Below are 27,560 nucleotides of genomic sequence, written 5' to 3' on the forward strand. Positions count from 1 at the left end.
TTGACAGACAAAAGCCGGGTGCCGCTACAAGAATCTTACAGGGGATTCTGAGCGATGTCTGCTTACACGCAATCCGATACGGGTGCTGAAAGCTTGAGCAACTCTCAATGTCATGCTGCCTTTCCCCGGAGTAAATCTGTTACATTGAAAGAATGCTGCTCGCAGGTTCAAAAAGGGCCCCCTGTTAATTGGAGAAATCAATGATTTCGAATGAATTCTGTATGCGTTAAAAGACAGCTATACACACAGAAAACATGCAGGATGTTTCCCGAGCCGAAACACAGTGCCTTTTTCCAAGACTGACAAAGCCCGCCCACTGAAAACTGCAGCAGATCGTGTAAAGACGTTCAACTTTGTAACTACTGCAAGCACAGGAAGCAGAATAAATTCCTCTTTTCAAACTGTCAAAGGTTTGCTTTGCGAACGCTGCAGGACATCGCACAATCTCTTCTGAACGGGGACAAATGATTTCTTATGGGGGGCAGTAAGTACAGACGTTTTAAAAGCTCCACTCATGCCGGCGATGCAGCACGAAGAAGCGCAACCTAGCGTTTTGACAGCCAAAAGCCGGGTGCCGCTACGAGCAATATGAAATCAAACTGACAGAACACGGCGTTTCGCGCTGAATCAAAAGTGATCTCGACAGATCTGTTCCCTGCATAACGCTGAAAGAGCTAAGAGCGTTTCTGTTGAGAAGAAACAAGCTCGTTTGTTTCTATCATGATGTCACCATGACAAAATCTGTCTTTAAACACCTTGCTCAGTCTCTGATGAGACTGAGCGTTAAAGATGGCGTTCAGGTGGGAGGTAAAGTTTAGAGGTTGAGGAGTTTCTTGAGTTTTTCATGACCTGAATATCATTTGTTTGCTTTTTTGACTACAGAAAAATAAGGACTTAAAACTAGTTGTTTAAACTTCGGTTATAATTGAAAAATAAAAAGTTATTTTTGAGGTTGAAGAATTTCGATATGAGTAGTACTGGGAAAAGAAAAGAGAGTGCTGGGTCTTCGAAGGAGAAGACTAAGATACCTCAGTCAAATATATATAGTACTACAAGAAAATCGATGGCAACGAAAGAGAAAAGTGAAGCAGCTGCAGGGGACGTGGATTTAGTGCTGGAGATGCACTCGTACGCGAGTGCTCGCAGCCCAAGTGAGACTCATCTGCCGGAGAAAGAGCTGGAGTCCTTGCTCAGCACACCTGTGAAAACCCCGGCAGCCAAGAGAGGAAGGGGCGAGCTGACGCTGAGGAGCTCCAGACCAACATCTTCAACATGATGGCACAGAACACGGGTGAGCTGAAGGAAATGATTCATTTTAATACAGTCGGAATTAAAGGTCTTAAAAAGTCCGTAGACTTTGTGTTCAAAGAGGTTGAAGACTTAAAGAGTGAAGTAAAAGACCTTAAACGAGTGAATATCGAACAGGAAAAACATATTAAAGAACTTGAAGTGAAAGTGAACGATGCCGAAAGATACCATCGACGATGGAATTTAAAATTACTTGGAGTTAAGGAGGAACGCGATGAGGACATTGTTGCAACAGTGAAGGGTATCTGTAGAAGGACCCTGCTGGACCAGGAGGACGTGATATTGGCCATTGACGTTGTTCACAGGCTCGGGAGAGCGAACATGTCTGGGCAAGTGCGCCCCCAGAATGATTATAATACAGTTCACCAAGAGGACGGCGAGGGACACGCTATGGCGAGCGGCGAGGAGGAATGAGTATTTGAATGAGAACAAACTGAGGTTTGCAGAGGACCTGTCCGCCGCAGACAGGAGCACCAGGAACCAGCTGTGGCCCCAGGTTGAAGCTGCAAGAAGAGAGGGGAGGAGAGCCTACTTGGTGGGAGTGAGGGCCTTTGTGGACGGGAAGGAGATTCGCTCCCAGTGACTGCTCAGTTAATGATTATGTTTGGTTTTATTTGTTATAGCAGTATATACTAGTGTTTGTTTAGTGTTATCTTGGAACGTTGTAGTTATGTATTAAAGACTGTTATAGTTCTGGTTCGTGAAAAACTCAATAATTTAGACAATCTTAGAGTTAGTTATTTGCTTTTGTGTATGTCTTTTTCTATTTTCTCTATTAATGCCAGAGGTATTCGAAATGTTGTGAAAAGAAAAGCAGTTTTTTTGTTTTGTAAAAAAGCGAATGCTGATTTTTATTTTATACAGGAAACACATGCATGTCAATCGGATTTGCAGTTTTGGAGGAATCAGTGGGGGGATGATATTTGGCTTTCCAATGGTACTAATCACTCAGCAGGTGTTGCTGTTTGAAAGGAAACTTTAAAGGGAAAATTCTTCACAGTAGTATGCATCATTCTGGGAGATGGATCATTTTAACAGTTGATATTGGGGGGAAACAGTTTATACTTGTTAATGTATATGCCACCAATAATAAAATACAAAATAGACTTCTTTTTCAGGAACTAGAAGATAGTATAAAACAGGTTTTAAATAGATTTTCAGAAGCTAAAATAATTTTGGGTGGAGATTTTAATACAGTGTTTGATGAGAGTATGGATAGATGGCCTCAAAGGGTTAATCATAGAGGTGAGTCTGTTCATTTGGAAAATCTGTGCTTTGGCTTGGGTGTAATTGATATCTGGAGATGTTTGAACCCGGGATTAAGTCAGTTTTCATGGAGTAATCGAGATTTTTCGAAACAGTCTAGAATTGATATGTGGCTCATTTCAAAAGAATTGGAGAATCTCACTACTGATGTCTATATGAGTCCTGCAGTTTTGACGGATCATAAAGGTATCTTTTTGTTGATTAATACATCTGGATCTTTAAAAACCAAAAAATTTAGTTACTGGAAATTTAACAAAACTCTTTTGGAAGATGACCAATTTGTAAAGGATGCTAACTTAATTATTAAAGATTGTTATAGAAAGGCATTACAGAACAATTCTTTCGGCAGTTATTGGGAATTTATGAAGTATACAATTAGGGGGTTAGCTAATAAAAGGAGCAAAACCCTAGTTATGTTAAAAAGAAATAAAGAAGATACTCTTATTAAAGATATAATCGAATTAACTCAGATTACTGATTACAGTCAGGAAGAAAAAGAAAAATTGAGTCTTTTGCAATTGCAATTAGATCAGACTTATGAAGAAAAAGCTAAAGGTGCATTTATACGATCAAGAAGAATGTGGATGGAAGAAGGGGAAAAAATACTAAATATTTTTATAATTTAGAAAAAGGAAGTTTAGAATATAAATTGATTGACAAGTTAAAAATTAATGGCAGTATTACAGATAATCTCAAAGATATAGCTTTATATGTTACGGATTTTTACAAAACCTATACTCAGCAAGACAGAACAGGTCGGATATGGATGTATTTTTGCATTCCATAAGGAGAGACGCTAGATTTATAGATGAGGAATTCCGTATACAATGTGATCAACAAATTACTAAGAACGAAATAAAGATAAATATTGATAAGTTAAAAGACAATAAATCCCCTGGGAATGACGATTTATGTAGTGAATTTTAAACAATTTTTTCAAGATGTGTTAATTGATTTTTTATTTGGTGTTTTTGAAGAAGCTATACAAAAAAAGGAAATGCCACCTTCTCTGAAACAGGGATTGATTTCACTTATTCCCAAACCTGACAAGGATAAGCTAATATTAGAAAATTGGAGACCTATAACTCTGTTGAATAATGATGCAAAATTATTAGCTTTGATATTTGCGAATAGATTAAAGAAAGGGTTGGCTCAGATTATTGATGAGACGCAATCTGCTTTTATGAAAGGCAGGCATATTTGCAATAAAATCCGTTTAATTCTGGATCTGATAGATTACAGTGATCTTATAGAAGATGATAGTTATATTTTATTTGTGGACTTTTATAAAGCTTTTGATACAGTAGAGCATACATTTATTTTTAAGTGTTTAGAATTTTTTGGTTTTGGTGAATATTTTCAGAATGTTGTTAAGACTCTTTATAATGGGTGTAATAGCTCAGTCAGATTACATAATGGTACATCTCCAAGATTTGAAATTGGAAGAGGTATTAGGCAGGGATGTCCAATATCTCCTTTTCTCTTTTTATTAGTAACTCAGACTTTGACTCTTCATATTAATAATAGCATTATGGAAGGCATTAGTATCTTGGGAAGGGAAATTAAGATTTATCAACTAGCAGACGATACCACTATTTTTCTTAAGAATAGTAAAGAGGTTTCTAAAGCAATTGAGGTTTTAAATGTGTTCTCATCAGTCTCAGGATTGTCTCTGAATATTGACAAGTGTGAACTGTTTTCTCTGAAGGATTCTAATTTAGATGCAATAGTGAATATACCTGTGAAGAAAGTGGTTTGTTATTTGGGTATTATAGTCTGTAAAGACCAAGATGAAAGATGTAAATTGAATTTTACGCCTATTTTATATAAAACTAAAAAAAGATTTCAGTCTTGGTTAATGAGGGACCTATCGTTGGCAGGTCGGGTTCTACTGTCGAAAGCAGAGGGTATATCTCGCTTTGTGTACGCCTAGCTTTCACTGAATGTGCCTTCGCATCTTATTGATGAGTTTGACAAACTATTATACAACTTTATTTGGAAGAATAAACCTCATTATATTAGGAAACACCTTCTGAGTAAACCAAAAAACCAAGGTGGCTTGAATGTTATAGACTTTTATATGTCAAATATAACTTTTAAAATAAATTGGATTAGGAAATTTATTAATAATAAAAATAGTATTTGGAATTTTATTCCAAACATAATTTTTCAGAATGTTGGGAATCTTGACTTTTTGTTAAAATGTAACTTTGATATAAAGAAAATCCCAGTTAAGTCATCTAATTTTCATAAGCAAGTACTATTATACTGGACTTTATTATACAAACACAACTTCTCACCACACACATATTATATTTGGAATAATAAAGACATTAAGTTTAAAAATAAAAGTTTATTTTTACATAGTTGGTTTAATAACAAAATTTATTTAGTGGCTCAACTGTTGAATGAAGATGGTAGATTGCTTACTTATCCTGAATTCCTGGAGAGATTTCAGTTCCCTGTTACTCCCAAGGAATATGCAATAGTTTTTGATGCCATTCCGGAAGGTGTAGTGGGCTTATTAAAAGCAAATCAAAGTGTTAATAGGACTGACCTCCTTTTGGGTCCTACAACTGATTTATTCTTGGATGGCGTGGAAATAAAGGATAAGAAGTGTAACAATACTCCTATTAGAAATCTTTGTAAACCCCATCTTATCCCTTCCTGTTTGTCTTTTTGGAATGCAATGTTTGAAAATATAAACTGGAAGTTAGTTTGGACAATTCCTGATAGATTTTGTATTACAAATAAAGTTAAAGAGATATCGTTTAAAATTATTCATAAGTTTTATCCAGTGAAATTGGTACTCTTTAAATTTAAGCATGAGCAGGATGATCTGTGTGTTTTTTGTCGGGCGGAAAAGGAATCTTTGGTGCATTTATTTGTTAGGTGTAGGTTTGTGAAGCTGTTTTGGACGGATTTACAGAGTTTTGTTTGCAGGCAGTTAAAGGTGTTTTTTAGATTGAAGGATTTTGACATTTTATTGTACTGTTTAGTAGAAAATTTGGAAAAAGAGCATTTATTTATAGTCAATTTATTAATCATTCTTGGTAAATTTCACATCCATAAATCCAAATGGTCTAATAATACTCCCCTTTTTAGTTCTTTTGAGGTGGAGCTGAAACACTTTAAATTCTATTAAAAATCTGAGAAATAATAAAGCACGGAAAACATATGATATATGTAAAAAATACAATTTAATCATATAACTTACTTATTACCTCTGATGGTTAACTGTTTATTTTTCTGTTTGTGTTTGTTCTCTTGTACCTAATTTGATCCTTTGATTGTATTTGTATTTGTAAATTCTTTACACATTTAATAAAAAATTCTTTAAAAAAAAGTCTCTGATGAGACTGTCAAAAATTGCTTTCGCCGATTGTATTGCAAACCGGCGGAAGCAGGGTATTGGGAAAAGTTTTCAACTAGCAATAATCGCGCCTCGGCTAAACCTCACAGGCTGCGATACTACCACTGCACAAAGCTGACGGTTGCCAGGCAACCGCGGGGATCCTATGGAAATCGTTATCAATCGTCTCATGGCATGTCGTTGCTGTAACGCTTCATATTTGTCGTCTTCTTCTTATAGCTCGAGGTTTTGAAGAATTTCATGACAGACAAGGTCTCCGTCGGTAACAAAGGGCGTTGTGAGAAAACCATTGCTTATTTTCAGCAGCAGAAATACAACCCTTTAAATACAAGATGACAGAACAATGACGAAGGGCATGCCGGGAGGAACTCATGCACTACAGAGGAAAGGGGGCGGGCACGTACAGTTCACATTCAAGCCACAAGTACTCTTCTCGGATGTTGCACAAACAAATCCTAACGTCCTGAAAGCATTGCAGTATATGTGTGTCCCACTTCCCGTACCTGCAGGACGACTGACACGAACGGACAAACACAATCTGTAGCGTTTAGCGTGACATAGTCTTGCAGGCATCGTGCTGTCTCGCTGCAATACTATACCGCTGGAGGAAACAGTCCAACTGGCCATGAAACTCATTTGAACGTCTAGCTACAGTAACTATCAATATCATGATTTATTCATGATGTGTGGAATCAGCACGTCCCGGAGACAGCGTCCGATATCGTGATCATTCTCTGGTGGTGTCCTTCAGGGCTCCAGGGGGCATGCGTTGGTGGTATAGTGGTGAGCATAGCTGCCTTCCAAGCAGTTGAAGTGGGTTCGATTCCCGCCCAACGCAGTGGTGAATTTTTTCAAATGCTGTCATGAGCCTAGGAATGTGACTAGCAAAGCGAAGCCTTTTGAAAGAGGCTGCAAAACGGAATTGGGGGAGAATCTTACAGGGGATTCTGAGCGATGTCTGCATATACGCAGTCCGATACGGCTGCTGAAAGCTTGAGCAACTCTCAATGTCATGCTGCCTTTCCCCTGAGTAAATCTGTTACATTGAAAGACTGCTTCTCGCAGGCTCAAAAAGGGCCCCCTGTTAATTGGAGAAATCAATGATTTCGAATGAATTCTGTATGCGTTAAAAGACAGCTATACACACAGAAAACATGCAGGATGTTTCCCGAGCCGAAACACAGTGCGTTTTTCCAAGCCATTTGACAAAGCCCGCCCACTGAAAACTGCAGCAGATCGTGTAAAGACGTTCAACTTTGTAACTATTGCAAGCACAGGAAGCAGAATAATTTCCTCTTTTCAAACTGTCAAAGGTTTGCTTTCCGAAAGCTGCAGGACATCGGACAATCTCTTTTGAACTGGGACAAATGATTTCTTATGGGGCGCAGTAAGTACAGACGTTTAAAAAGCTCCACTCATGCCGACGATGCAGCATGAAGCGCAACCTAACGTTTGACAGACAAAAGCCGGGCGCCGCTACGAGCAATATGAAATCAAACTGACAGCACACGCCATTTCGCTTTGTCTCAAAAGTGATCTCGACAGACGCTGTTCCTTGCATAACGCTGAAAGAGCTAAAGAGCGTTTCTGTTGAGAAGAAACAAGTTTGTTTCTTTCTACCATGATGTCACCATGACAAAATCTGTCTTTAAACACCTTGCTCAGTCTCTGACGAGACTGTCAAAAATTGCTTTCGCTGATTGTATTGCAAACCGGCGGAAGCGGGGTATTGGGAAAAGTTTTCAACTAGCAATAATCGCGCCTCGGCTAAACCTCACAGGCTACGATACTGCCACTGCGCAAAGCTGACGGTTGCCAGGCAACCGCAGGGATCCTATGGAAATCGGTATCAATCGTCTCATGGCATGTCGTTGCTGTAACGCTTCATATTTCTCAGCTTCTTCATATAGCTTGAGGTTTTGAAGAATTTCATGAAAGACAAGGTCTCCGTCGGGAACAAAGGGCGTTGTGAGAAAACTGTTGCTTATTTTCAGCAGCAGAAATACAACCCTTTAAATACAAGATGACAGAACAATGACGAAGGGCATGCCGGGAGGAAATCATGCACTACAGAGGAAAGGGGGCGGGCACGTACAGTTCACATTCAAGCTACAAGTACTCTTCTCGGATGTTGCACAAACAAATCCTAACGTCCTGAAAGCATTGCAGCATGTTTGTGTCCCACTCCCCGTAGCTGCAGGACGACTGACACGAAGGGACAAACACAATCTGTGGTGTTTAGCGTGATATAGTCTTGCAGGCATCGTGCTGTCTCACTGCAATACTATACCGCTGGAGGAAACAGTAGTAGGAGTATAAAGCGACACCTTTCGTCAAACTTTTGACAGGTACCACGCCACCCTTTTCCATCCAATGGGAGTCCGCTGTGGGTGGATGTCCCGCCCCCTTGCCAGCCAATGGCGTGTTGTTATGTGTGCATGTCCCGCCCCCTCAGGAGCCAATGGTGTGTCGTTAACGGTCGGAACTCCCGCCTTCCCCCCCCCCGGCTGGTTGGTCCGGAGCCTCATGGTCCAAAAGCCCCAAGGCGGCGCATCCCTCGCTTTAAGTGTGTCAAAGTGTGTATTGGTTTGGAAGGGGACCATGTCTGCAGCGGGGTTGAGTGCGCTCTGTTATAACCCTAGGGAATCGGGTAGTAATGGCGGCGCGGTGAGTCTGGTGAGGGCCGCGAGATCCCGGGGTGTGAGCGGCACCAGCCGCGGTCGGGTGGCCGGGGTGCTTATACGCTGCACAAGCCGTGTCTTAGAAGCATCAGGGTTGTAAGCAAACACACACACACTGACTGCGTAAAAAGTCTCACAAAAGAACTCGCAGGACAAACACCATGTGAAATGTGAACCGCTTTATTTCAACAGTGGATTTTCAAACACAGAAACAGCGCAGTACACTTTTTACACAAGTTACAGACTCCTGTTTGCAAGTATGTGAAATGTGAACCGCTTTATTTCAACAGTGGGTTTCAAACACAGAAACATCGCAGTACAAACGCGTTACCGGCTCCTGTTTGCATTCAACAATTAAATGTTGGTGCGGAAAATTAGTTCGGTACGCGTAACCACCACCCCAACATTGCTTTGAGGCTGTAGTAGTTCAGGTGGGTAGCTGCATCAGCATGCGTAGGCTGCAAAGGAACAAGTAATAGGTTTATTCCATGCTGAAAAAAAGAAGAAAGAGAACACAACGTTTCGGCCGTGGAGCCTTCTTCAGGTGTCAGGTTGACACCTGAAGAAGGCTCCACGGCCGAAACGTTGTGTTCTCTTTCTTCTTTTTTTCAGCATGGAATAAACCTATTACTTGTTCCATTGCTTTGAGGCTTCTGAAAAAGCATTCATAACCCCCTTCCGCTCCCCATGTCTAAAGCCATGCGAACCACACTGGGCGATCCGATCTAGCAGAGCAAAAAAATTTGCCTGCGTAATCAGCGGGATGGTGTTACCACAGGTTCTGTGCAAAACACGCTGTATTTTGGAATACACACTGTAGAGCCCCCCAGGCTTCCATTTCTGATCTGAAAACATCAGATCCACAATAATTTCATTCAAGTTCTTGACATACACATCTATCTCTTTAAGAAATTTAAGGACATTACCATTCGACTCTTTGTTTTGCATATCAAGCTTTGTAGAGAGAAGTGTGTTAAGCACTCTTAGTAAGAATTCAGACGTATACATTCGATACAGTTCTTCAATATCTGGTACCCCATCTGAACTCACACGCCCGCCGCTGTCACACGTCGCAGAGGGCGGGATCGGGTTTTTGCTAAAAAGAAGACCAAGTATTAAAATGACATACGCTAAGCGCCGATACAACAATTCCACGATCAGAAAAAATATTTTAGCCACCTACCTCTCCACTTTGTAGAGCAACGGACCCCGATGTTTCTCCACACAAAGAAGCCATCTTCGCAGCTCCCAACAATGGGCAGTGTCTCACAGCTCCAGGGGCGCGTTGCGAAAAGTATTCACTTATCAGTTTATAAGTTTTAAACTTTAAAAGTATTAACACACAACACAAACACAAATGATGTGTTTGAACACGCGGGGTTGGTCTTAAAGTTATAAAATAATGTAATAAGACACAGCTTATTTTTAATAACACATTCGCGACAGCTTTTTTCGAAAGTTTGAAATAAATTTCCACACACCGCAAGCGTAAAAGTCTTTAAGGTATTAACAGGCAACAAATGATGGGTGTTGTTCTTTATACTTTAACGGATTGATCTTAAAGTTTTAGAGATATTTTGGAGACGTGCGGTGGGGGGGGGGGGTTCTGCGTCATGGTAGTTAAAAGCTCTGGAATGCAGAGTGGGGGGGAGGGGAGCTAAAATTGACCTCAGGGAAAGTTTATAACATTTTTAAATTTTAAGCGGGTACAATTAACAGTGACAATAAACGGACGGATATAGGAGTTATAGTTTTTCATTTGTTTTAAATGCTGTTTTGTATATACATTTTATATTCAGGTAAAGTTTTCTAATTTATAATCACCACATGTATTTCACGCAAAAATGTTCTTAACATCGCATCGCGAAAAAATAAAACCTCAAAACGTCAAGCTTGGTTTGTGAACACGTCGCTATAAAGAATAGATACATTTTCTTATAGCTATACCGTTAATAAAAACATTTTGCTTAATAATATTCGTAGTGGTCTGTTGGTGAATCAAACACAGACACCGAGGCACATTTTCACCACGTTTTAACCGCTATGAAATTTAGACACCGTTATATGTCTTAAAATAATATAGATTTTAACATAATAACGGTCTATATTCACTTATCAGTTTATAAGTTTTAAACTTTAAAAGTATTAACACACAACACAAACACAAATGATGTGTTTGCCCAGAAAAGAAATTTTAAACACGCGGGGTTGGTCTTAAAGTTTTTAAAATTATGTAATAAGACACAACTTATTTTTATAACACATTCGCGACAGCTTTTTTCGAAAGTTTGAAATAAATTTCCACACACCGCAAGCGTAAAAGTCTTTAAGGTATTAACAGGTAACAAATGATGGGGTGTTGTTCTTTATACTTTAACGGATTGATCTTAAAGTTTTAAAATCACGTATTAGAGATATTTTTGGTGGGGGGTCAGCGTCACGGTAGTTAAAGGCTCTGGAATGCAGAGTGGGGGTGGGGGTGTTAAAATTGACCTCAGCGTGAAAGTTTATAAAATTTTTAAATTTTAAGTGGGTACAATTAACAGTGACAATAAACGGACGGATTTAGGAGTTATAGTTTTTCATTTGTTTTAAATGCTGTTTTGTATATACATTTTATATTCATGTAAAGTTTTCTAATTTACAATCACCACATGTATTTCACGCAGAAATATTCTTAACATCCCATCCCGAAAAAATAAAACCTCAAAACGTCAAGCTTGGTTTGTGAACACGTCGCTATAAAGAATAGATACATTTTCATATAGCGTTACCGTTAATAAAAAAGATTTTGCTTAATAATATTCTTAGTGGTCTGTTGGTGAATCAAACACAGACACCGAGGCACATTTTCACCACGTTTTAACCGCTATGAAATTTAGACACTGTTGTATGTCTTAAAATAATATAGATTTTAACATTATAACGGTGTAAAACGTTTTCTAAAATGTTTCTTAAAATAATTTCTACAGACCAGTACGTGCACGCCCAATGATACCTAAGATTAATGGTTTTATGGGGGGGCCATGTGTGTTTCTTAGAAGAGAATGTTTATCGGTTTGGGGTATAAGTACCAGCGGTGTAACAGGCGAAGTTTTGAATGGATTCCAATTCTTACAGTCTCGCGTTATCGACTAACTCGTCAGAATGGATCACACCGATCAATTACAACAGTCTGAAGATAGTCTATTTACAGACTTAACACTGTTCGATTTGATAGACGAAGACGAGGACTCCACGAATTTCAGCGGTATGTATATCTGGCTTATTGTGAGAAAATTACAACGTCACGGTGCATGTCTCATGTTAGCTATAGTTGCAAAACGTTGTATAATATTTGTATACTAGGCAATATTGAATTATTATAATGGAATTACCAGGGAGTTGTTCCGTAATGTGTTCGTGACTGTGTGTATCCATTCATTTCCATTAGCCCCGAAAACAACAGCTCTAAAAAGACCAGTTACGGCACAACCCAACACTGGTGAGTAATTACGACAATGTTTTGAATAACGCTTTACGACCATGTGAGTCTTAAAGACACAGGGGTACTTTCTCCACACCAATACACGTATGTGTCTATTCCACAGACGCGGGCGAAGGGACAAGTCGCTACACGTTTAAAAAACTTTGTTTCGGTTTACAATACCACCGCAAAACCTTGTGGAGACACATGCAGATGTTCACGTTATACTAGAGGGTGCGGAGCATATTATCAGATCGCCTGGGAGAAGAGGTCGGTATTATATAAAACATTCTTTTAGCATGCCCATTTAAACGTGTCTATAATAAAAATTCCCACCGTTTTTCTATTTTTTGGTAATTTGCGGTGTTGAGTTCTTTCACTAATGGTATTTTCCCTCTCCGTGCAGAACCCGAACCTTCAAAAAATAAACTGCAATGCCGCGCTAACATGTTAACGGGGTCAACGAGCTCAAAACATCTCAAATCAACAACCAAAGGTTAATATAATTTAAGCATGGTCAAGATGTGTTATGATCCACTTACGGCAACCGTTACTTCTTTTGTTAGAATGTTAATTCGTTGAAAGATCCTAGTTCGCGTAGTTTTTTGTTTGGGGGTGTTAAAAAGCCTTATTTTAAAACTGCTTAGCCTTTAAAGTGCCATGGGTCTATATGCCGTTAACCATGCCGCTTGACCCAGTAGCGCCACCACAGTCTTAAAGGAAACCGGTGTAACAACATGTCTGGGTAACTTGTTCCATTCACCCGCAGCCCTTTGTGTAAGGATGCGCCACATGTGTGGCGTTTTTATCATAGTTATCGTAGTTTTCTGAATTTGACCGTTTAGAACGCATTGATTGTTGTGTTGAAAAGTCTTTTATTTTTATCACAGTGAAGTTTTCTGATTTTGAGATATGGAGCATTGGCGTGTTATTAAAAAGTCTTTTATTTATTCACTCAGCAGCTGTATCGACGAGCGGCGAAACAATGTGGCAGAAACGTCGGACCCTAAGGTGGTGACCGCATCGAAGGCGGCTGTTAATACTCTGCCCAAAACCAAACGTGTCAAGCCTTTGGAGCGAAATAATAATGCAATTAGAGACTTGGTGTTTGGTGATGTGCGAGATTCAGTGCGGTATATTACACAGTTAGTATCAACGGTGGGCACTAATGAGGTGGATAAAAAGCGTGATTTAGAGAATCTAAGAGCCGCTTTAGCACGTGTACATTCCGTGTTTCCAAAGCCGATCCAGGTTTACGCTGCTAGCCTATTAGACGTATTTTCTAAAGAGGATGCCACTCTAAACTCTGGATTTCATTACCTGATAATGCTATTTCATGGTTCATTGGCGAAGACCCACAGGGATAAATGACTAAACATGCGGTCTAAAAAGTGTTTAAAAGACCGACCGCTTGCCAACATCAAGCGTTTGTACATTAATAAAAGAATTAAACTGTCAAAAGCATGTTTGTTGCGTCGCAAAAGATTCAGAGAGAGGCATCAGATTTCCTAAGGGCCGCCAGAACCACGCAATGAGAATGCAGTGGTAGAAAATAACTTAATGCCCAGGGGTGCTGTTGCAGAACAGGATGTCGGTAACTTTGAAAACCGAGAACCGGTTGTGCTGAACGATCTGAATCAGGTTGGTGGCGGTGCAGGGGCGAATAGAGACCCCTTAGTTTTCCTGGAGCGTATACGTAGTTATAACAGGTCTTATAATAATTTTAGAGCAACAGAGCACCATGAAGAATTTCGTTTTGTTAATCTTGACAGAATAGCCTCGTATGTACAGGCTATAGACGCTGTGCATGGTGCAGTCCAGAGAATATTGGATGAACTTTCTCCAAACATCGGGGCGAATGATTTTGTACAGCTGCGTTTGACTGCGGGTGGTTTTAACAAACCTTTGTTCTCACGCAGGAGACACCCCGGAGAATTAAATGCTGCCGAATTTTTAAGCCACATCTCAGACCTCTTAAAGAGCCACACAGAAGTTCTCACCGATGACAGCCTCCGATTAGTGGTGACGATAGGAATATGCAGGGGGGTGCCCGCCGAAGATTTAAATCTGTTCTGTACAGCCGGGTAGTTGCTCGGAAAAAAGCGTACCTTATCGATTTACATTACACGGGGGGTAATCTGTATTTCGCCAGGAGTGTGTACGGTTTGTTGAATGAAGGTTGTACCGATGGGGAAATGTTACAGGGCGCTAAACGAATGCACAAAGAGTTGGGTTTTCCAGAGAATCGGAAAATTAGTTTGTCAGACATTACCGCTTTTGAAAAACATTTAAAGGTGGTCATTAAAATTTTGTACCACGACCAGGGTGATTGGAAGTATTTTACAACGGGGCCCACACCACCAAATTCTAAAATACTTTTTGTTCTACTGCATGAAGAGCATTTTTACGGGGTTTTAAATATTAAAGCTTTTGTGGGGGCGGCGTATTTTTGCACTAACTGCCATGCGGCGTATAGCCACAAGAACGCACACGCCTGTGTTAAAGCTTGTAAAACCTGTTTAGATCCCCAGTGTTGCGAAACTGATGCAGAAATTCAGAATTGCCCGGCCTGTAAGGTCTTTTGTCGTAGCTCTCAGTGTTTGGCGAGACACTTTCAGAATGCGGCGACGGGTGTTGGTAAGTGTGAGCGCAGGGTCTTTTGTGAGAAATGTGGGGTTTATAACCTCGCAAGTCACAAATGTAAAGAGAAACTGTGCTCGCGTTGTAACAACGTGATCGACACCCCTGACTTTCAAACAAGTACATTTTTTTCGACTTTGAATGCATGCAAGAAACGGGGACACACATACCAAATTACGTCCACGCCCTTCATATTGACAATAAACGAAGCTGGGAATTCTATGGTGAAACTTGTCTAAAGGATTTTGTGTGTAAATTTATCGATAGACGTTTCAAAAACAATACGTTCATATCGCACAATGGCAAGGGATATGACAATTACCTAGTAATCAGACAGTTGTTAGATGAAAAGATGGACGTTGAACTAATTAATCAGGGTGGTAAGATAATGTGTATGACCGTAAAAGCTCTGAACATCAGATTTATTGATTCTCTAAGCTTTCTACCTATGAAATTAAGCAAACTGCCGGCAGCCATGGGGTTCCCCGGGGGTAAGGGTCATTTTCCACACTTGATGAACACTTCCGAAAAACCAAAATTATGTTGGCCCGATGCCGCCGCCAGAACGTTACGGTGTTAACTACATGCTGCCGAGCGAGAAAGCAGAGTTTTTGGTTTGGTATGAAGAATGCAAGGGAAGTGTCTTTAACTTACAGAGAGAATTGAAACGCTACTACCAGTTGGATGTGGCAATTCTAAGAGAAGGCTGTGTCAGGTATTGGGACAAGGTCTTGAATATGACCAGACAGACACACGTGACTGAGTCAGGGGCCTGCGTTGTGTGCATCGACCCCTTTCAGTTTGTGACCATCGCTAGTATCTGCATGGCCATGTTCAGACTTATGTTCTTACAGGAAGAGACGATAGCGTTGCTACCCCATGACAATTACCACCGCCAGCAAAAATGATTTTCTACACCCAGCATTCAGTGGCTTATGTACATCGAACACACAGAGCCCGTTAAAATCCAACATGCGTTAACCATGGCCGGTGAGTTCAAGGTTGGACCATATTTTCTGGATGGTTATGCTGTAATTGACGGAGTGCAGACAGCCTTTGAGTTCAATGGTTGCTTTTTTCACGGTTGTAGCGTTTGTTATTGTGAAAATGATTTTAATCCGCTGACAAACACTACTTTTGGTTGGTTGTACAGAAAGACGATGTTGAAAATTAATTTTCTCAAAATGAGAGGTTTTAACGTGCGTGTTTTGTGGGAGCACGAGTTCAGAGACGTGCTTGTTGAAAATGGAGACTTGGGTAAATTTCTAACAGCTGCTCAGTTACCAGAGCCTCTGCAACTGCGCGATTCGCTTTTTGGGGGGAGAACAAATGCTATTTGTTTACATTACACAGCGCAGCTCGGTGAAAAAATTCATTACTATGATTTCACCAGTCTGTATCCGTTTGTGAACAAACATAAAAAATACCCACTGGGGCACCCCCGAAAAATATATAACAACTTTGGAGATTTAAAACAATATTTCGGTTTAGCGAAGGTGAAAGTTTACCCACCCAGACGTTTGTACTTTCCAGTTCTTCCAACCAAAATTGACAAAAAACTGTTTTTCACACTGTGTCGTACGTGTGCTGAAACAAAACAGACCACTCCCTGAGAGCACAGTGATGAAGATCGCACCTTGACTGGTGTCTGGTGCACCCCTGAATTACAGATGGCCTTAGATCTGGGGTATAGAGTGTGTAAAATTTACGAAATTTGGCATTTCGAAAAGGCCTCACATGATCTTTTTTCCGATTACATCAAACTGCATCTGAAAGGGAAACAGGAAGCTTCGGGGTTTCCAGAGTGGTGTACAGATGTCACGAAACAACAAAGATATATCAGCAAATATTATGAAAAAGAGGGTGTCCGGCTGGACCCCGGCAACATTAAATAGAATCCGGCCAAAAGACAGCTTTGAAAACTTGCCTCGAACCGTTTGTGGGGCAAGTATGGGCAAAGAGACAATTTACCACAGACCACCATCGTGAGAAACCCCGATGAATTGTTCAGGTACTTATTTACGCCATATCATGAGGTGTCAGCCTGCGAGTTTATCAATGAAAACACAGCCTGTGTTACGTGGAAACACACTGAACACCACTATACAGGCCATTCAAACACTAACATTTTCATCGCTAGCTTTACAACCGCCTATGCCCACTTGGAGTTATACAACCTGCTAAATGCTTTGCAAGGCCGCTGTCTGTACCACGACACAGATTCCGTTATCTTTGTGAGCCAGGAGGGTGAGTGGAATCCGGGGCTGGGTGACTATTTGGGTGAGCTGACCAGTGAAATCGATGCTGGACAACACATCACCAAGTTTGTGTCAACAGGACCCAAGTCGTACGGGTACAAGCTGTCTGGCGGGAAAGCCTGTTTAAAGGTGAAAGGCATTACGCTCAATGTGAACAATTGTGAAAAAGTTAACTTTGAGAGTCTGGACTTGGTTTTTGACTATGGTGTTAACCCTTATGCAGAGTGCCGGGAATTTAAACACATTTCTATTCAACAGCCGATGATCGTGCGTGTTAAAAAGGATTGGCGCATTGAGACCCAGACCTTAAAGAAAACCCAGAAGGTGGTGTACGACAAGCAGGTGCTGCAAGAAAATTTGACACCGTTGCCCTACGGATATTAACACGATGGATGTCAGGTTAAAACACCCTTTTTCATGCATTTTGTCCGGACCCTCGAATTGCGGTAAAAGTTATTTTATAAAACAACTCTTGGAGAATGGTGATACCGTTATGACTCGTAAACCCGAAAACATAGTCTGGTGTTACAGCTGCTGGCAACCTCTATACGCTGAGTTGCTTGTGAAATTTCCATACATTCAGTTTATAGAAGGACTACCGACATTGTTTTCCGACGACCAGCTACTGCTGCCGGGTAGAGTAAATTTGATTATAGTTGATGATTTGATGGAGTCTGCGTGTGAAAATAATGAGATAGAAAAAGCTTTTACCAAATACGTACACCACCAAAACCTCAGCATCATGTATATCGTCCAAAATGTGTTTTGTCAAGGCCGGAAAAGTAGAACCATAGCGTTAAATACAAAGTACATGGTGCTGTTTAAAAACCCTAGAGATAAACTACAGATTACAACCCTGTCCCGGCAGATGTACCCCGGTAAAGCCAAATTTTTTTTGGAAGCGTTCGATGACGCTACTAAAAAACCTTTCAGTTACTGGTTGGTGGATTTAAATGCTGACACCCCAGATGACTATCGCTTGCGAACAGGTCTTTTCCCCCCAGATGTACCCACGGCTTATGTTTTTAAATAATCTAAAAGTCGGTGATCTCACAACCACAGACTCAGTCGAAAAAACACGTTCGGGGCGTCATCATGTCTTCACGCGTTCGGAGAAACCTGACTCTCTTACATTTTCTGGTAAAAGCCGCACCCAATCAAATGATCTTGTACAGGCCATAGCTGAAATCGCCTTGAATACCTTGAAAGGGAACATACCGTTATCTGCTAAGCAGTTTGGGACCCTGAAGAGAAAACGTAAGCTTATAAAGACTTTGAGTCGAAAGGGTCTTTCTCTTAAAAGAAAGAGACTCTTGGTGAACCAGTCCGGCGGTTTTATCTGGACCCTGTTGAGTATTGCAGTACAATTGATTACGGGGCTTCTACAACGTCAATAATGGAGCACGCTGAAAAAAAGGTACCTGGTACCTCAGAAACAGCTCGATCGACTCTGAGAGCAGTCTGGGCTCGAAAGCGATGTGAGAAAAATAACAACCCGCCGGTTGGATGATGAAATGAGAGACATTCTTCAGAACTCACATCTTGCCGAATATGAAAAAGTGAAATTGTACAGTCAGGTGTTACAACGGTATTTGACATTAGTACGCCAGGAGACTTCCGAAAAGGGGACTTTAACTGTTGTACTACCGGAAAATGCACCCGCCGAGCTATCACGCACGTTAGCACAACAGCCGTCATCGAGCGATGCTGACTTTGGGTATATTTTGGACAGCGTGTCTCAGCGGTTCCGGAGAAATGCAGAGATACTGTTAAAGACCATGGCCTGCAATGAACCATTAATAGCCTGGAATGAAAAAGGGAAATTTGTGTACAAGGGGGCACCTGTTGAGAGCTCTCACATGATTGATCTTGTCAGGGCTCTCACACAGCAGCAACCAGTTGCGGTCGGTAAGAAGCCAAAAGGTCGGGATGTGTTCATGGAGGCTATGGCAGAAATCAACGTGCCGGGCACCCTGCTAGCCAACGCTGGTAACCGAGACATACTTGAAAAGCTCAAGGCTACCCCGCTGGGGTGTGCAGCGTCGGTCAAAACTTTAAAACAACCGGTAGAGTTGTCGACAGTCGACCCGGTCTCTAAGATAACCGCTGAAAGGAGACAATCATTAATACCTCGACCCACATGGTTGTCTTTGTAACATTTTTTCTCTGGGTATGTGTGTTTGTGATAAATGACTTGAAATGTATATTAAAAAGCGTGAGCAATATAGTTAAAAATGTTTGTAATAAAATGGCTTAGATGTAACATGTATTAAAAAAAGCTTGAGCGCTATAACCGCGAATGTATAATAAAAATATTGTATTGATTTTAATTCATGTTTTGTGTTCTTTTTTAAATAATAACCACACAGACAATGAAATGGTTCGATTTCATTTTTATTTTAGACGGTCGATTAACATTTATGACATGTTTTAAATTGTCGTAAACACCCGCATAATTGAACATTCGTATTTTCAAATGGCTTAAAAGGGTACAGGGGTCTCCTTCTCACACGACGTCTGTTTTTCAGAAACATTTCCACCATGCGGTCATTCTGGATTGCATTCGTAGAATAAAGTTCTAAAATGTTTCTAAAAGATAAGCCTTTACATCTATGGTATAGAAAAAAGACGCAATGTAGACCGCAGGTCACCGCAAAAGAATCTTGCAATTGTCTGTTGTTGTAAAATATGGAATTAGCATTTCTGTTTAAGAAATCAATAATGTTCTTGGGAAAGAAAAAAGGCTTCGGGTGAAAATCCGTAGGAGTCGAAAATTCTGCTCCCCCGTCATCGGGTAAGTAAATAGCAAGCCAGTGTTCACCGGGGCGGTCGTGTGGGTGAGTATTAACTATTAAACTCAGAGGGCGCCGCGCCAGTCTCTCGCGCGGTAGGGCATCACTGGGGCATCAACCGGTCGAGGAAGGGGGTCGAGATGTCCCACATTTCCCCCTGAAACTCGACTGCATCTTTTTCTGCAACCTCTGTCGGGCGCTGCGGGAGCCCATCGGCCACAACTACCAGTACTTTGTCAGGCTGTGGCTCTCTGTCCCGATGAGGCACTTGGTCCAGTGGTCAAACACTTGGCCCAAGGCAGAGAGGCGACCGAAGTTCTACACCCACGCTGTCAAGTGGAGCAGGAGGTACGAGGCCACGAGACAGCCAGAGCTCTGCACCAACCACAGAGCTCTGTACAAAGAGGTGAGGGGGCATCTGGTCGCCGACGAAAGGCTGCAAGTTCCCAGACAAGTCTGGGAAAGGATGCAGCCTAAAGAACTGGACAATCAACTGAAGGACCTCAACTGGATGGCCGTACACAAGAGACTGGCCACCAGAGAGGTCCTCTACAGACACTCGCTCACCAGGAACCCGCATTGCCCCCGGGACACGTGTTTCATCGAGGAGACTCAGGAGCACGTGTTCTGGAGCTGCCCCTTCGCCAAGGCGGCGTGGGGCAGAATGGACAACACCATGGAACTCCTGGAGACAGGTGCGGTGCTCAGTTACCAGTACATTCTGCTGGGGCTGGCACCTACCGGATTGGACAAGGGGACGCAGTTCCTGATGTGGCTGCTGCTGTCCCTCACAAAGAAAGGCCTGTGGGACGCGAGGAACAATCTCATCCGGCACAACATCGAGTGGGGAGCGAGGGAGCTGGAGGAGAGGATCCTGGCGGACCTCAGGAGGAGGATGAAGCGCGACATTGCCAAATGGGGTTTCCCCACGGCAAAGGAGCGCTGGAAAGGACTATGGACCCTGTACAGGGATTAATAGTTAACAGCAAGTGGCAGGGTTTGGAGGGACTCTCATAATAGCGCAAATCCGTCCACCCTTGCAACGATTGATAACGGACAATCACCGCCGTTCCGCCGTTGTTTTTACTACATGGAGTGTTAATGTGTGAGATGTTTACATTTGAGATGTTTTTTTTTCTGATTAAAGTATATTTTATAAGAAAAAAAAAATACCGCTGGAGGAAACAGTCCATCTGGCCATGAAACTCATTTGAACGTCTAGCTACAGTAACTAACAATATCATGATTTATTCACAATGTGTGGAATCAGCACGTCCCGGAGACAGCGTCCGATATCGTGAGCATGCTCTGGTGGTGTCCTGCAGGGCTCTAGCGGGCGTTCGTTGGTGGTATAGTGGTGAGCAGAGCTGCCTTCCAAGCAGTTGACCCGGGTTCGATTCCCGGCCAACGCAGTGGCGAATGTTTTTAAATGCTGTCATGAGCCTAGGAATGTGACTAGCAAAGCCTTTTGAAAGAGGCTGCAAAACAGAATTGGGGGAGAATCTTACAGGGGATTCTGAGCGTTCTCTGCATACACGCAGTCCGATACGGGTGCTGAAAGCTTGAGCAACTCTGAATGTCATGCTGCCTTTCCCCGGAGTAAATCTGTTACATTGAAAGACTGCTTCTCGCAGGTTCAAAAAGGGCCCCCTGTTAATTGGAGAAATCAATGATTTCGCATGAATTCTGTATGCGTTAAAAGACAGCTATACACACAGAAAACATGCAGGATGTTTCCCGAGCCGAAACACAGTGCGTTTTTCCAAGCCATTTGACAAAGCCCGCCCACTGAAAACTGCAGCAGATCGTGTAAAGACGTTCAACTTTGAAACTACTGCAAGCACAGGAAGCAGAATAAATTCCTCTTTTCAAACTGTCAAAGGTTTGCTTTGCGAACGCTGCAGGACATCGCACAATTTCTTTTGAACGGGGACAAATCATTTCTTTTGGGGCGCAGTAAGTACAGACGTTTAAAAAGCTCCACTCATGCCGACGATGCAGCATGAAGAAGCGCAACCTAACGTTTGACAGACAAAAGCCGGGCGCTGCTACGAGAATCTTACAGGGGATTCTGAGCGATGTCTGCTTACACGCAGTCCGATCCGGGTGTTGAAAGCTTGAGCAACTCTCAATGTCATGCTGCCTTTCCCCGGAGTAAATCTGTTACATTGAAAGACTGCTTCTCGCAGGTTCAAAAAGGGCCCCCTGTTAATTGGAGAAATCAATGATTTCGAATGAATTCTGTATGCGTTAAAAGACAGCTATACACACAGAAAAAATGCAGGATGTTTCCCGAGCCGAAACACAGTGCGTTTTTCCAAGCCATTTGACAAAGCCCGCCCACTGAAAACTTCAGCAGATCGTGTAAAGACATTCAACTTTGTACAGTGGTGTGAAAAAGTGTTTGCCCCCTTCCTGATTTCTTATTTTTATGCATGTTTGTCACACTGAAATGTTTCAGATCATCAAACAAATTGAAATATTAGACAAAGATAACACAAGTAAACACAAAATGCAGTTTTTAAATGAAGGTTTTTATCATTAAGGGAAAAGAAATCCAAACCTACATGGCCCTGTGTGAAAAAGTGATTGCCTCCCCTGTTAAAACATTAATCAACTGTGGTTTATCACATCTTTGGAAAGCTGAGTTCAATTTCTCTAGCCACACCCAGGCCTGATTACTGCCACACCTGTTCTCAATCAAGAAATCACTTAAATAGGACCTGCCTGACAAAGTGAAGTAGACCAAAAGATCCTCAAAAGCTAGACATCATGCTGCGATCCAAACAAATTCAGGAACAAATGAGAAACAGAGTAATTGAGATTTATCAGTATGGAAAAGGTTATAAAGCCATTTCTAAAGCTTTGGGACTCCAGCGATCCACAGTGAGAGCCATTATCCACAAATGGCGAAAACATGGAACAGTGGTGAACCTTCCCAGGAGTAGCTGGCCGACCAAAATTACCCCAAGAGCGCAGCGACGACTCATCCAAGAGGTCACAAAAAAACCCACAACAACATCCAAAGAACTGCAGGCTTCATTTGCCTCAGTTAAGGTCAGTGTTCGTGACTCCACCATAAGAAAGAGACTGGGCAAAAATGGCCTGCATGGCAGAGTTCCAAGACGAAAACCACTGCTGGGCAAAAAGAACATAAAGGCTCGTCTCAGTTTTGCCAGAAAACATCTTGATGATCCCCAAGACTTTTGGGAAAATACTCTGTGGACTGACGAGACAAAAGTTGAACTTTTTGGAAGGCGTGTGTCCCATTACATCTGGCGTAAAAGTAACACAGCATTTCAGAAAAGGGACATCATACCAACAGTAAAACATGGTGGTGGTAGTGTGATGGTCTGGGGCTGTTTTGCTGCTTCAGGACCTGGAAGACTTGCTGTGGTAAATGGAACCATGAATTCTGCTGTCTACCAAAAAATCCTGAAGGAGAATGTCCGGCCATCTGTTCGTGACCTCAAGCTGAAGCGCACTTAGGTTCTGCAGGAGGACAATGATCCAAAACACACCAGCAAGTTCACCTCTGAATGGCTTAAGAAAAACAAAATGAAGACTTTGGAGTGGCCTAGTCAAAGTCCTGACCTGAATCCGATTGAGATGTTGTGGCATGACCTTAAAAAAGCGGTTAAGGCTCGAAAACCCTCTAATGTGGGTGAATTACAACACTTCTGCAAAGATGAGTGGGCCAAAATTCCTCCACAGCGCTGTAAAAGACTCATTGGCAGTTATCGCAAACGCTTGATTGTAGTTGTTGCTGCTAAGGGTGGCCCAACCAGTTATTAGGTTTAGGGGGCAATCACTTTTTCACACAGGGCCATGTAGGTTTGGATTTTTTTTTCCCTTAATAATAAAAACCTTCATTTAAAAACTGCATTTTGTGTTTACTTGTGTTATCTTTGTCTAATATCTCAATTTGTTTGATGATCTGAAACATTTCAGTGTGACAAACATGCAAAAAAATAAGAAATCAGGAAGGGGGCAAACACTTTTTCACACCACTGTATATTATCATTATGGAAAGATACACTTCAAATGTTTTTTTTATTTAAGTTGCAAGCAGTTACTCATGAACATCTAAACATGTTTACCTTTTTGCCTATAAATATTATCAACCAGTGGTTCAGTTTTTAAAACTGAGTACTTTCAAAGCAAAAATGTGGGTTTAACCCCTGTTTACTCTAAAATAATTTGAAACTCAGTTCTATATGTATTAACAGTGTGTTTTTTACTGTAGAATTACTGTTATTTTCCTCTTGTTGTATAGTGTTATGTGTGACAGGAGGAGTAGAATCTCTTGAATTTCTTGAGTGTCTGAGCTCCACAGCTGGCTCGTCTGATCTGTTCAGCTCTGCTGTGGCTCTGATTGAGGTTTTCTTTTCAAGATTCTTAATGTCTGCTTGAGGTTTGCAGGATGTGCTTTGTCTTTCATTGTATTTTCTTCAGCCACAAAATGCAGACACCGAAGTCAAAGTGAGAACAATGAGAGACATCTGCGAAGGACAGGAGGCAAGGACCTGTCCTGAGATCCCTCTAAGCTCTCAGAGCCCTGAGTCAGCACAGCTGCAGGGAGCAGTCCCAGTCAGAGCCCAGGCGAACAAGGAAATGCTCTCCAGACAGAATGGACAAGGATGCCTGTCTCCCCAGGATGCAACAGGAGGATCGGCTGGGACACTGGAAGGAGACTGAGGGCAAAAAAGAAAGAACAGAACCCAGACAGCCCAAGAGGCAGGCAAGGTTGGAAAAGAAAAGAGCCCTGAACCAGAGAGGAATGCTCCGCAGAGAGGAGCTGGAAGGGTGGCCAGAAAGAGGCCAGAGAAAAGAACAAGTGGAAGAAGACTGGGCCGTGGGGAAAGGCCCACCCCCTCGGTGGCACAGACATCATGGGGACCTGGATGTGGAAAGGAACCGCCGGAGAAGAAGACCAGCTGGGAAAAGTCTGGTATTCCCAGGAGCAGAGGCCAGGAGACACCGAGCAGTCAGAGTTGGAGCAGAGCTGCAGAGCTGGACGGGGAGAGCTCTGCGGTCCTGGATGGCGGAAGCTGCTGCGGTGATGAGTGAATCCTGGAACTGGAGTGATCTGGACCGGAGCCTGAGCAGACTGCCTCAGCAGCAAGAGATTGGTAGTCAGCGTCTTCGGCTATGTAGTGGCATCATGTGCCAACCTCCCAGGAAGAAAAGGAGGATGCCTGGGTATCTCTGGCTTGGAACAGGGTTCTGTTGCCGAGCACCGAGGGAGAAGGGGTATTTGACTTTGGAGTGGAATCCTGCCGTCAAGAACCACAGAGGGGGTGCAGACAGGTTTTGGGATCCAGAGGGAGACGACCACCTGGACAGGCTTCTGAGGCATCTGCACAAGGAACTGGAGAGCAGGCAAGAACAGACAGGATGGTGGAAAAATAAAAACAGAATGGAGGAGAAAAAAGTGCAGACCTAAAACTAAAAGGAGATGAAAAAATCAATGACAAAGCGCCATTGATGCTGGGCTCCAGCTTTAATTGAGTAATTGAGTAAAGATTGGTATAATTGGTCATTTAATACAGATCACCTGAAGGGGATCTGATTTATGAGACAAGCCTTGGAAAACCTTCAGCCCTTGTGAGAATGTGCCTGTTTCACTGGGCAACCGCTAGCCGAGAGAGGTTGTGTACTTTTGTCCAACTGAGCAATCTGGCTTTTATAAAATACACTGACTTTTTAATGTTTAATGTTTAACATGCTATAATACACAGTTTAAAATTATTAAAAGTCTAAACAGTATACAACATAAATTCTTAATTGGAAAAAGATTGTCCCTCAGCAGTAACTGGGATTCGAAACCGACCATTTTCTGGCGACGGCTCAAATGCTGTACATGAAACATTAAGCTTTATTAGCTCCACTTGGTGGTTTTACAAGGGGCTTCAGAATACTATTATCCTATTTAAAAAAACATGCGGTATGTTGTGCTACGTCCACCGCCTTTTAACGCAGCATACCTCACTCATTTTGAATGGCTGGCTTTATACCTACATCCCCAGTGGGCAAAAGATGTAGAATGTACTTCTATTAAACACATACCTTAGACGTATAAATGTGGTCCGTACTATGTCTATATCGAAATTCAAATATACGTATATTGTTATACGTCAGTTAACATCTATGATTATATGTCCATTACACATATATGGTTGGAGTTCTATTATATAGATAACTTTAGAGGACTATTATACATATATGGTTAGAGGTCTATTATACATCAAAGATTGGTTTTATAGGTGCAGAAACTAGTAAATCATGCCAATCATTTGGTTTAGCAATGTATTCTGAAAATATACAATCATTTGCACCTGGAAAATATGTAGTTTAAATGATACCAGAAACATTATTCACATACCACTCAGCACAATACACTTGCAAGGTCTAATACTAGAAGTAACTAATAACAGAAGTACTCATGAAACGTTTCAAATATATGGCCAATCTTAAAAAAGTTTCATTACGTAGCCTTCAGCTATTACTCAACTTGACATGTTTGTACTGAACAATTTTATATTTTTTTCCATCTAAAAACTGACATAGCAAAAATATTGTAATTAACATATGGCCAATCATCATCATCAAAAAAAACCCAACTAATCTTAAACTTCAGCTACAAATTCTAGTAACATGGCAAAATATATACATATAGTAATGACAAACACATGGTCAATCATCAAAAGCAACTAGTGTTCAATAATTGCTATACCTGCATCAAAACTACAAACTCTAATGACAGAGGAAGAGCTATTTACCATCTTAAAGATGCAATTGTGGGTTCACGTATATGGTAAATTGCACAATTTAGTCCAAATAGAATGTGATTTGAGTACCCTTTGTTGATAAATCTTAAAAATAATAGTTACATTGCTGATGTGAACTCTAATTGCTAATTACATGAACACGCTAACTGTAATTGATATCGACAATGATAAGCCACACGCTAATTGAATGAGAGTTTAATATCAAACTTAAAACCACATTTCGATCCAAATGTAAGTTTTAAAATGTACAACTTCTGTATTTCTGAGAAAATATTATTGCAATGTGAAGTTAAGAAGATTTTTACTGTCCACCATTTGCAAAGCCCTGTCTAATTGTCCTAACAGCAACTTATTTTCAGTGTCCAGACTTCCTGGCCCCCTGCCTTGCATACACATTCTTCAAATAATGCATTATGTGCTGTTGTGGAAATTTAACTATCAAGGAAGCCACAAGAGAGAGTTCTCACCTGAGTAAGGTCTTTATTTCAATATTGCAATATTGGGAGCCCTGCTGCCACTTCGCAAAGTGCAACCAGAGACTCAATTTGTTACAAGCAGTACAGGGTTTTAAGACGTTGCGCCGTAAAAATTTCAGCACTTGGTCCCTTCTAAAACTTCCCCTTTCTCTAAAGGAAAACAAATTACATCATAGAGCGAGAGAAAAAGCACTAGATTTGTTATTCAAAGCTTATCAGTTACTTTCAGCTAATTCTAATGACCCAGACAGCATATATTGTTTTTGTACATTGTCTTCTAAACTAACCTAAACAGTGTACTTTGTTGACGAACTGTTTTCTGCCAATTCTGCACGTACTGTAGCATAGCAGTTATATCCTTGAAATATATTATCTAAAAGCACCAATATATTTTTTTAAAGCTCTCTACATTTTTAAGAATCAATTTACTCATTAGATTTCCACTTCAATTCCCTCCTTTTTATTCTTGAAAATGATTAAAAGTTAGATTCTTCATATGGACTCCCAGG

The 27,560-nt window shown here is 41.3% G+C and overlaps 4 non-coding genes across 4 annotated transcripts; 2 read left to right on the top strand and 2 right to left on the bottom strand.

Annotated features, from left to right (window-relative positions):
• Window positions 1-5,921: 5,921 nt before the first annotated feature.
• On the bottom strand, window positions 5,922-6,063 carry LOC148810530 (U4 spliceosomal RNA). Its single transcript, XR_016086704.1, has one exon. It is a non-coding gene; the product is annotated as a U4 spliceosomal RNA (small nuclear RNA).
• Window positions 6,064-6,713: 650 nt separating this feature from the next.
• Window positions 6,714-6,785, top strand: trnag-ucc (transfer RNA glycine (anticodon UCC)). The gene has a single exon. It is a non-coding gene; the product is annotated as a tRNA-Gly (tRNA).
• Window positions 6,786-7,612: 827 nt separating this feature from the next.
• LOC148810532 (U4 spliceosomal RNA) lies at window positions 7,613-7,754 on the bottom strand. The gene has a single exon (XR_016086720.1). It is a non-coding gene; the product is annotated as a U4 spliceosomal RNA (small nuclear RNA).
• Window positions 7,755-21,120: 13,366 nt separating this feature from the next.
• trnag-ucc (transfer RNA glycine (anticodon UCC)) lies at window positions 21,121-21,196 on the top strand. Its single transcript has one exon. It is a non-coding gene; the product is annotated as a tRNA-Gly (tRNA).
• Window positions 21,197-27,560: the final 6,364 nt, after the last annotated feature.

The sequence above is a fragment of the Atractosteus spatula genome, assembly GCF_055471065.1.
Source record: "Atractosteus spatula isolate fAtrSpa1 chromosome 26 unlocalized genomic scaffold, fAtrSpa1.hap1 SUPER_26_unloc_1, whole genome shotgun sequence".
Lineage (NCBI taxonomy): Eukaryota > Metazoa > Chordata > Actinopteri > Semionotiformes > Lepisosteidae > Atractosteus > Atractosteus spatula.